General features: G+C 38.3%; 1 non-coding gene across 1 annotated transcript; it reads left to right on the top strand.

Annotated features, from left to right (window-relative positions):
• Window positions 1–9,263: 9,263 nt before the first annotated feature.
• On the top strand, window positions 9,264–9,371 carry LOC148574422 (small nucleolar RNA R71). The gene has a single exon (XR_015906835.1). It is a non-coding gene; the product is annotated as a small nucleolar RNA R71 (small nucleolar RNA).
• The last annotated feature ends 1,043 nt before the right edge of the window (window positions 9,372–10,414 follow it).

The raw sequence follows: 10,414 nt of genomic DNA, 5'->3' as shown, positions 1-10,414 counted from the left end.
TACCATGTAATTGAGATCCTTATTATTTGGCATTAACCCACCCATACTGTATTTATTTTTCTATCTTTATTTCTGGGTTACTCTTCTTCCCTTTTTCTTTCAGAATGGCCACCCGGAAGAGAACCGGAAGACGTTTACATGGGGAGACAGGCAAGTCAATCTGCACAATCTATAGAGAAAAGTATCAGTTGAAGCCACCCGTCCACTTGCACATCTTAGCATGCACCGAGGACGGTGCAATCTTTAAGTGTGGGGAGGTCGACACCGATCTCCATGGGTTAGTTACCTTCTTTTCAACACCAATACTCTTATTTTCTTTATTTGTTTATTGTTACATCTGCATATTTGATTGCATGTTTATTTGATTTTGTGTATTTAGTTACTACTTGGTTAAAGTAATAAATTCCTTTTTAAGACTCTATTTTTGAAAATTTTCACTAATTTAAATTGAAAAATTTTTTTATGTTAAAACTTGTTTGGAAGTTGTATTTGGAACATGGTTTTTGAGGCAAAGAACACACAACCTGTGAGATTTTGAGCTTATTTACATGGTTACATTATTCAACCATAAATTTTTATTCTTGTGTGTTTTCTTCTCTATAATTGCAATCTTTGCTTTGTTCCATTCTATATGTCCAATGTTTAATGTGTTACATGCTTGCATATGATTGAGGTCATTGTTTGATTTTAGCTCACTTATTCCAAATAAGCCTACCCTTTAAATCACCCTTGTCAGCCACTTTAAGCCTCTTAATCCCCATTTGTTCTGTTTTATAACCACATTACTAGCCTTAAGTAGAAAAACAAATTAAAAATCCCAAGTTGAATCCTTGGTTAGCTTAAGATAGATATTGTGTATAATTTAAGTATGGGAAATTTTATGGGAACATAAGATGATAAAAAAAAAGGGGGAATTAATTTGAATAAGTTATTCAAAAATTTGGGAAGCATGCTCATGTGAAATCAAAATAATTAAATTACCATGTGCATTGAAAAAAAAATCTATTAAGTAATTAAATAAGGGGATACAAAAAAAAAAGGGAAAAGAAAAGAAAAGAGAAAGAAAAAATAATATTACCCCAAATGCAAAATAAAAAGAATCAATGCACATGGGACAAGATTCAAAAATTAGTTTGATACATGAGCATGTAATACAGAAGTGGGAAAATTCGAGTAGCTAGGTAAAGTATTTTAAAATTATATAAAGTATGTATATGTTAGATGAGATCTTAGACTAATCAAGGATTTACTTTATAAAACTCACTTGGCCATACATATATCCTTATACCCTTACCTTAGCCCCATTACAACCTTGAAAAGACCTCATGATGTTTGTATTGATACATTAAATATTGTTGATTGGTTAGATGAAAAACAAAGTTTAGAAAGCATGACTAGGGAAGAGTAGAGTGATTAACCCTAGACACTTGAGAGTTAGAGTGATATACACTACCAGTAAGGGTTTAGTGCTTAATTCTATGTTCCCTGCTTTCATGAGCTATCTTCTTACAAGTTTACTTGCTTTTTATTGTATGATTTGAATTAGTGAAATCTGATTTATGTTTGTCTTGAAAAGCTTATTTACTTTTAACCAAGTAGGTAGAAATATTTTTGCATTTAGTTGCATTCATATAGATAGGTTGCATTTCATATTAATCTATCATTCCTCTTCACTTCTTTATAGCTTCTCTTGAGCTTAGCATGAGGACATGCTAATGTTTAAGTGTGGGGAGGTTGATAAACCACTATTTTAGGGTTTATCTTGTGCTTAATTGAGTGGATTTTATCAACTCTTTACCCACTTATTCATACTATTTGCATGGTTTTACATTTGCCTTCCTACTTATGTGCTTTGATTGAAAACATGCTTCTTTGGTCTTAAGTTCCCTATGTTTAATCCTCTCTTATTACCATTAGATGCCTTGATATGTGTGTTAAGTGATTTTAGAGATTACAGGGCAGGAATGGCTCAGAGGATGGAAAGGAAGTATGCAAAAGTGGAAGAAATACAAGAAGTTAGAGAAATTGCTAAGCTGTCCAGCCTGACCTCTTCGCACTCAAACGGCTATAACTTTAGCAATAGAGGTCCAAACGACGCGGTTTCAGTTGCGTTGGAAAGCTAACGTCCGGGGCTTCGATTTGATATATAATATGCCATAGTTTCTTTGACGCTAGGCAACGCGATCGCGTGCTCCATGCGGACGCGTTGCAGTGACGGAAATTCAGCATGTTTGAATTCGCAACCAGCGAATTCTGGGTTGTTTCTGACCTAGTTCTCGGCCCAGAAAACACAGATTAGAGGCTATAAAGTGAGGGAATGCATCCATTCATAAACGGGCTCTCATAATTCACTTCTCATGATTTAGATTTAGTTTGAGAGGGAGATTCTCTCTTCTCTCTTTAGAATTAAGATTTAGATTTAGGATTTTATTCGCTTTCAGGATTATCTCTGTTTATCAGGTTCAACATTACTTTTTATTTACTCTTGCAATTTTATGAATTCTTCCATGTTACAGATTACTCTTTTGAATTAATATTACTTGAGGTATTTCAGTTTAATATTGCTTTCTTTTATTTACATTATTGTTATTCCCATCTGAAGATATTTTTATTCCAGTAAATTTACTTTTTCCCCTTTTGGTCTTGGTTAAGAAAGCAGTAACTCAGGAGTTATCTTAGCTCAACATAATTGATAACTGTTATCTTTGATAATTGAACTGAACTTCAATAATCACAATCTTTTCTTAGGAAATAAATAGGATTCGAAGATCAAACTAATTAGTCCCTTGACTTTCCTTTGCTTTAGTAAAGGTTAATTAAGTGGAATTAAGATTCAACTTTCATTATTATTGATAAGGATAACTAAGTCTGGACTTCTAATTTCTCATACCTTGCCAAAAGTTTATTTTATAGTTATTATTATTTTATTTTACTTGTCATTCAACTAACTTTTTACCTTAATCCAAAACCCCAAAACACACTTTTTCATAACCAATAACAAGAACACCTCCCTGCAATTCCTTGAGAAGACGACCCGAGGTTTAAATACTTGGTTATCAATTTTAAGGGGTTTGTTACTTGTGACAACCACAACGTTTGTATGAAAGGACTTTTGAAGGTTTAGAAACTATACTTGCAACGAGGATTTATCCACAAATTTTTAGACCACGCAAAAGTTTCTCTCATCAATCACCGTTGTCAATGGCTACTTCCCGTCCTCTCAGTGAAAATGTTCAATGCACGCTGTCACCGCACGGCTAATCATCTGTCGGTTCTCGATCATGTTGGAATAGGATCCATTGATCCTTTTGCGTCTGTCACACGCCCAACACTCGTGAGTTTGAAGCTCGTCACAGTCATCCCTTCCCAGATCCTACTCAGAATACCACAGACAAGGTTTAGACATTCCAGATCTCAGGAATGGCCACCAATAATTCTAGCCTATACCACGAAGGTTCCAATCTTAGATTAGAAACCCAAGAGATACACATTCAAGCTTGTTTGCATGTAGAACGGAAGTGGTTGTCAGTCACGCGTTCATAGGTGAGAATGGTGATGAGTGTCACATAATCATCACATTCATCATGTTCTTGGGTGCGAATGAATATCTTGGAGAAGAAATAGACTTGAGTTGAATAGAAAAATAATAGTACTTTGTATTAATTCATGAAGAACAGCAGAGCTCCACACCTTAATCTATGGTGTGTAGAAACTCCACCGTTGAAAATACAAAAGTGATAATGGTGTAAGCATGGCCGAATGGCCAGCCTCCAAGGTCTAGGGACTAAACGTCCAAATATGATGTGTGTAAATACAATAGTAAAAGGTCCTATTTATAGAGAACTAGTAGCCCAGGGTTACAGAAATAAGTAATTAATGCAGAAATCTTCTTCCGGGCCCACTTGGTGTGTGCTTGGGCTGAGCATTGAAGCTTCCATGTGTAGAGACTTTTCTTAGAGTTAAACGCCAGCTTTTGTGCCAGTTTGGGCGTTTAACTCCAGCTTTTGTGCCAGTTCTGGCGTTAAACGCCAGAATTCTTGAGCTGATTTGGAATGCCTGTTTGGGCCATCAAATCTCGGGCAAAGTATGGACTATTATATATTGCTGGAAAGCCCAGGATGTCTACTTTCCAACGCAGTTAAGAGCACACCAATTGGGCTTCTGTAGCTCTAGAAAATCCACTTCGAGTGCAGGGAGGTCAGAATCCAACAGCATCTGCAGTCCTTTTTCAGCCTCTGAATCAGATTTTTGCTCAGGTCCCTCAATTTCAGCCAGAAAATACCTGAAATCACAGAAAAACACACAAACTCATAGTAAAGTCCAGAAATGTGATTTTTAAATAAAAACTAATAAAAACATAATAAAAACTAACTAAAATATACTAAAAACATACTAAAAATAATGCCAAAAAGCGTATAAATTATCCGCTCATCACAACACCAAACTTAAATTGTTGCTTGTTCCCAAGCAACTAAAAATCAAATAGGATAAAAAGAAGAGAATATACAATGAATTCCAAAAACATCTATGAAGATCAGTATTAATTAGATGAGCGGGGCTTTTAGCTTTTTGCTTCTGAACAGTTTTCGCATCTCACTTTATCCCTTGAAGTTCATTATGATTGGCATCTATAGGAACTCAGAATCCGGATAGTGTTATTGATTCTCCTAGTTAAGTATGTTGATCTTGAACACAGCTACTTTATGAGTCTTGGCCGTGACCCTAAGCATTTTGTTTTCAAGTATTACCACCGGATACATAAATGCCACAGACACATAACTGGGTGAACCTTTTCAGATTGTGACTCAGCTTTGCTAGAGTCCCCAATTAGAGGTGTCCAGAACTCTTAAGCACACTCTTTTTGCTTTTGGACCACAACTTTAACCGCTCAGTCTCAAGTTTTCACTTGACACCTTCACGCCACAAGCACATGGTTAGGGACAGCTTGGTTTAGTCGCTTAGGCCAGGATTCTATTCCTGTGGGCCCTCCTATCCACTGATGCTCAAAGCCTTGGATCCTTTTTATTTTACCCTTGCCTTTTGGTTTAAAGGGTTATTGGCTTTTTCTTCTTGCTTTTTCTGCTTGCTTTTTCTTCTTTTTTCTCTTTTTTTTTTTGCAAGCTTTTCACTGCTTTTTCTTGCTTCAAGAATCAATTTTATGATTTTTCAGATTATCAAATAACATTTCTCCTTTTCCATCATTCTTTCAAGAGCCAACAATTTTAACATTCATGAATCAAAAAATTCAAAAAATATGCACTGTTTAAGCATTCATTCAGAAAAACAATAGTATTGCCACCACATCAAAATAACTAAACTGTTTTAAAATTTGAAATTCATGCACTTCTTTTCTTTTTCAATTAAAAACATTTTTCATTTAAGAAAGGTGATGGATTCATTTTCATTGCTTTAAGGCATAGACACTTAGACACTAGTGATCATGTAATAAAGACACAAACATAAATAACATAAGGCATAATTTTCGAAAAACAGAAAATAAAGAACAAGGAAATTAAAGAATGGGTCCACCTTAGTGATGGCGGCTTGTTCTTCCTCTTGAAGATCTTATGGAGTGCTTGAGCTCCTCAATGTCTCTTCCTTGCCTTTGTTGCTCCTCTCTCATGGTTCTTTGGTCTTCTCTAATTTCATGGAGGAGGATGGAATGCTCTTGGTGTTCCACCCTTAGTTGTCCCATGTTGGAACTTAATTCTCCTAGGGAGGTGTTGATTTGCTTCCAATAGTTTTGTGGAGGAAATTACATCCCTTGAGGCATCTCAGGAATTTCATGATGAGGAAATTCCTCATGCTCTTGGTGAGGTTCTCTCATTTGCTCCATCCTTTTCTTAGTGATTGGCTTGTCCTCATCAATGAGAATATCTCTCTCTATGTCAATTCCAACTGAATTGCAGAGGTAACAAATGAGGTGAGTGAAGGCTAACCTTGCCACAGTAGAAGACTTGTCCGCCACCTTGTAGAGTTCTTGGGATATAACCTCATGAACTTCTACTTCCCTTCTAATCATGATGCTATAAATCATGATGGCTCGGTCTATAGTAACTTCAGACCGGTTGCTAGTGGGAATGATTGAGCGTTGAATGAACTCCAACCATCCCCTAGCCACGGGCTTGAGGTCATGCCTTCTTAGTTGAACCGGCTTCCCTCTTGAATCTCTCTTCCATTGGGCGCCCTCTTCACAGATGTCCTTGAGGACTTGGTCCAACCTTTGATCAAAGTTGACCCTTCTAGTGTATGGGTGTGCATCTCCTTGCATCATGGGCAAGTTGAATGCCAACCTTACATTCTCCGGACTAAAATCTAAGTATTTCCCCCGAACCATTGTAAGCCAATTCTTAGGGTCCGGGTTCACACTTTGATCATGGTTCTTGGTGATCCATGCATTGGCATAGAACTCTTGAACCATTAAGATTCCGACTTGTTGAATGGGGTTGGTAAGAACTTTCCAACCTCTTCTTCGGATCTCATGTCGGATTTCCGGATACTCATTCTTTTTGAGCTTAAAAGGGACCTTGGGGATCACCTTCTTCTTGGCCACAACTTCATAGAAGTGGTCTTGATGCACCCTTGAGAGGAATCTCTCCATCTCCCATGACTCGGAGGTGGAAGCTTTTGCCTTCCCTTTCCTCTTTCTAGAGGTTTCTCCGGCCTTTGGTGCCATAAATGGTTATGGAAAAACAAAAAGCTTTAGCTTTTACCACACCAAACTTAGAAGGTTTGCTCGTCCTTGAGCAAAAGAAGAAAGAAGAGAGTAGAAGAAGAAGAAATAGAGGAGATGGAAGGGGCTTAGTGTGTCGGCCAAGGGGGAGAAGTAGTGTGTATGTTGTGTGAAAATGAAGGAGTGAAGATGGGTTAATATAGGAGTGGAGAGGGGGGTAGGGTTCGGCCATTATGGGTGGGTTTGGATGGGAAAGTGGTTTGAATTTGAATGGTGAGGTAGGTGGGGTTTTATGAAGGATGGAGGTGAGTGGTGAAGAGAATGGTGGGATTTGATAGGTGAGGGGTTTTTGGGGAAGAGGTATTGAGGTGATTGGTGAGTGGGTGAAGAAGAGAGAGAGAGGTGGGGTAGGTGGGGATCCTGTGGGGTCCACAGATCCTGAGGTGTCAAGGATTTCTTATCCCTGCACCAAGTGGCGTGCAAAACGCCCCTTTCTGCCAATACTGGCATTAAACGCCAGGCTGCTGCCCATTTCTGGCGTTTAACGCCAGCTTCTTATCCATTCCTGGTGTTAAACGCCAGTCTAGTGCCCATTTCTGGCGTTAAATGCCCAGAATGGTGCCAGACTGGGCGTTTAACGCCCATTCTGCTACTCTTACTGGCGTTTAAACGCCAGTAAGTTTCTCCTCCAGGGTGTTCTGTTTTTAATTCTGTTTTTCAGTCTGTTTTTGCTCTTTCAATTGTTTTTGTGACTTCACATGATCATCAACCTACAGAAAACATAAAATAACAAAAGAAAATAGAAATTTAACATAGATAATTAAAGATTGGGTTGCCTCCCAACAAGCACTTCTTTAATGTCAATAGCTTGACAGTGGGCTCTCATGGAGCCTCACAGATGTTCAGAGCAATGTTGGAACCTCCCAACACCAAACTTAAAGTTTGAATGTGGGGGTTCAACACCAAACTTAAAGTTTGGTTGTGGCCTCCCAACACCAAACTTAGAGTTTGACTGTGGGGGCTCTGTTTCACTCTGTATTGAGAGAAGCTCTTCATGCTTCCTCTCCATGGTTATAGAGGGATATCCTTGAGCTTTAAACACAAGGGAGTCTTCATTCACTTGAATGATCAATTCTCCTCTGTCAACATCAATCACAGCTTTTGCTGTGGCTAGAAAGGGTCTGCCAAGGATGATGGATTCATCCATACACTTCCCAGTCTCTAGGATTATGAAGTCAGCAGGGATGTAGTGGCCTTCAAACTTTACCAAGACATCCTCTACAAGTCCATAAGCCTGTTTCTTTGAATTGTCTGCCATCTCCAGTGAGATTCTAGCAGCTTGTACCTCAATGATCCCTAGCTTCTCCATTACAGAGAGAGGCATGAGGTTTATGCTTGACCCTAGGTCACACAGAGCTTTCTCAAAGGTCATGGTGCCTATGGCACAAGGTATTGAGAATTTTCCAGGATCTTGTCTCTTCAGAGGTAATCTCTGCCTAGTCAAGTCATCCAGTTCTTTGATGAGCAAGGGGGGTTCATCCTCCCAAGTCTCATTACCAAATAACTTGGCATTTAGCTTTATGATTGCTCCAAGATACTTAGCAACTTGCTCTTCAGTAACATCTTCATCCTCTTCAGAGGAAGAATACTCATCAGAGCTCATGAATGGCAGAAGTAAATTCAATGGAATCTCTATGGTCTCTGTGTGAGCCTCAGATTCCCATGGTTCCTCATGAGGGAACTCCATGGAGGCCAGTGGACGTCCATTGAGGTCTTCCTCAGTGGAGATCACTGCCTCTTCCTCCTCTCCAGGTTTGGCCATGTGGGTTGTGGTTATGGCCTTGCACTCTCTTTTTGGATTCTCTTCTGTATTGCTTGGGAGAGTACTAGGAGGGAGTTCAGTAATTTTATTACTCAGCTGACCCACTTGTGCCTCCAAATTTCTAATGGAGGACCTTGTTTCAGTCATGAAACTTTGAGTGGTTTTGATTAGATCAGAGACTATGGTTGCTAAGTCAGAGGGGCTCTGCTTAGAATTCTCTGTCTATTGCTGAGAAGATGATGGAAAAGGTTTGCTATTGCTAAACCTATTTCTTCCACCATTACTGTTGTTGAAACCTTGTTGAGGTCTCTGTTGATCCTTCCATGAGAGATTTGGATGATTTCTCCATAAAGGATTATAGGTGTTTCCATAGGGTTCTCCCATGTAATTCACCTCTTCTATTGCTGGGTTCTCAGGATCATAAGCTTCTTCTTCAGAGGAAGCTTCCTTAGTACTGCCTGTTGCTGCTTGCATTCCAAACAGACTCTGAGAAATCATATTGACTTTTTGGGTCAATATTTTATTCTAAGCCAATATGGCATTCAGAGTATCAATTTTAAGAACTCCTTTCTTCTGATTTGTCCTATTATTCACAGGATTCCTTTCAGAAGTGTACATGAATTGGTTATTTGCAACCATTTCAATGAGTTCCTGAGCTTCTGCAGGCGTCTTCTTCAAATGAAGAGATCCTCCAGCAGAGCTATCCAATGACATCTTGGATAGTTCAGACAGACCATCATAGAATATACCTATGATACTCCATTCTGAAAGCATGTCAGAAGGGCATCTTCTGATCAATTGCTTGTATCTTTCCCAAGCTTCATAGAGGGATTCACCTTCCTTCTGTCTGAAGGTTTGGACTTCCACTCTAAGCTTACTCAATTTTTGAGGTGGAAAGAACTTTGCCAAGAAGGCATTGACTAGCTTTTCCTAAGAGTTCAGGCTTTCTTTAGGTTGTGAGTCTAACCATGTCCTAGCTCTTTCTCTTACAGCAAAAGGGAAGAGCATAAGTCTGTAGACCTTAGGATCAACCCCATTGGTCTTGACAGTGTCACAAATTTACAGAAATTCAGCTAAGAACTGATGAGGATCTTCCAATGGAAGTCCATAAAACTTGTAATTCTGTTGCATTAGAGAAACTAATTGAGGCTTAAGCTCAAAGTTGTTTGCTCCAATGGTAGGGATTGAGATGCTTCTCCCATAGAAGTCGGGAGTAGGTGCAGTAAAGTCACCAAGTACCTTCCTTGCATTGTTGGCATTGTTATTGTTTTCGGCTTCCATGGCTTCTTCTTGTTTGAAAATCTCTGTTTGGTCCTTTACAGAGAGTTGTACTTTAGCTTCTCTTAGCTTTTTCTTCAAGGTCCTTTCAGGTTCAGGATCAGCCTCAACAAGTATGCCTTTATCTTTGCTCCTGCTCATATGAAAGAGAAGAGAACAAGAAAGTAGAAAATCCTCTATGTCACAGTATAGAGATTCCTTGAGGTGTCAGAGGAAAAGTAGAATAGAAGGAGGAGATAGCTAGAAGAGAATTCAAACTTATCAAGAGGGATAGAGTTCGAATTGCACCTTGAGGAGGAGTGTTAGTCCCTTAAATAGAAGGATGTGAGAAGAGGGGAAGAATTTTTGAAAATAAATTAAAAAGATTTTGAAATAATAAAAGGAAATTTGAAAAGTTGATTGAGATTTTCGAAAATTAAGATTGGGAAAGAAATTAAGTGATTTTTGAAAAAGATTTTGAAATTAGAAATAAAAAAGATATGATTGAAACTTAATTTTGAAAAAGATGTGATTGAAAAGATATGATTGAGAAGATATGATTGAAAATCAATTTAGAAAGAGAAAGTTTTAAAATTAAAGTTGATTACTTAACTAACAAGAAATTAGAAGATATGATTCTAGAATTAAAACTTTTGATCCTT

Source organism: Arachis ipaensis, chromosome B2 (genome assembly GCF_059453495.1).
Source record: "Arachis ipaensis isolate K30076 ecotype BB chromosome B2, ASM5945349v1, whole genome shotgun sequence".
Taxonomy (NCBI): Eukaryota; Viridiplantae; Streptophyta; class Magnoliopsida; order Fabales; family Fabaceae; genus Arachis; species Arachis ipaensis.
Note: the sequence above shows the minus strand (reverse complement) of the source record. Positions and strands in the feature narration are given on the sequence as shown.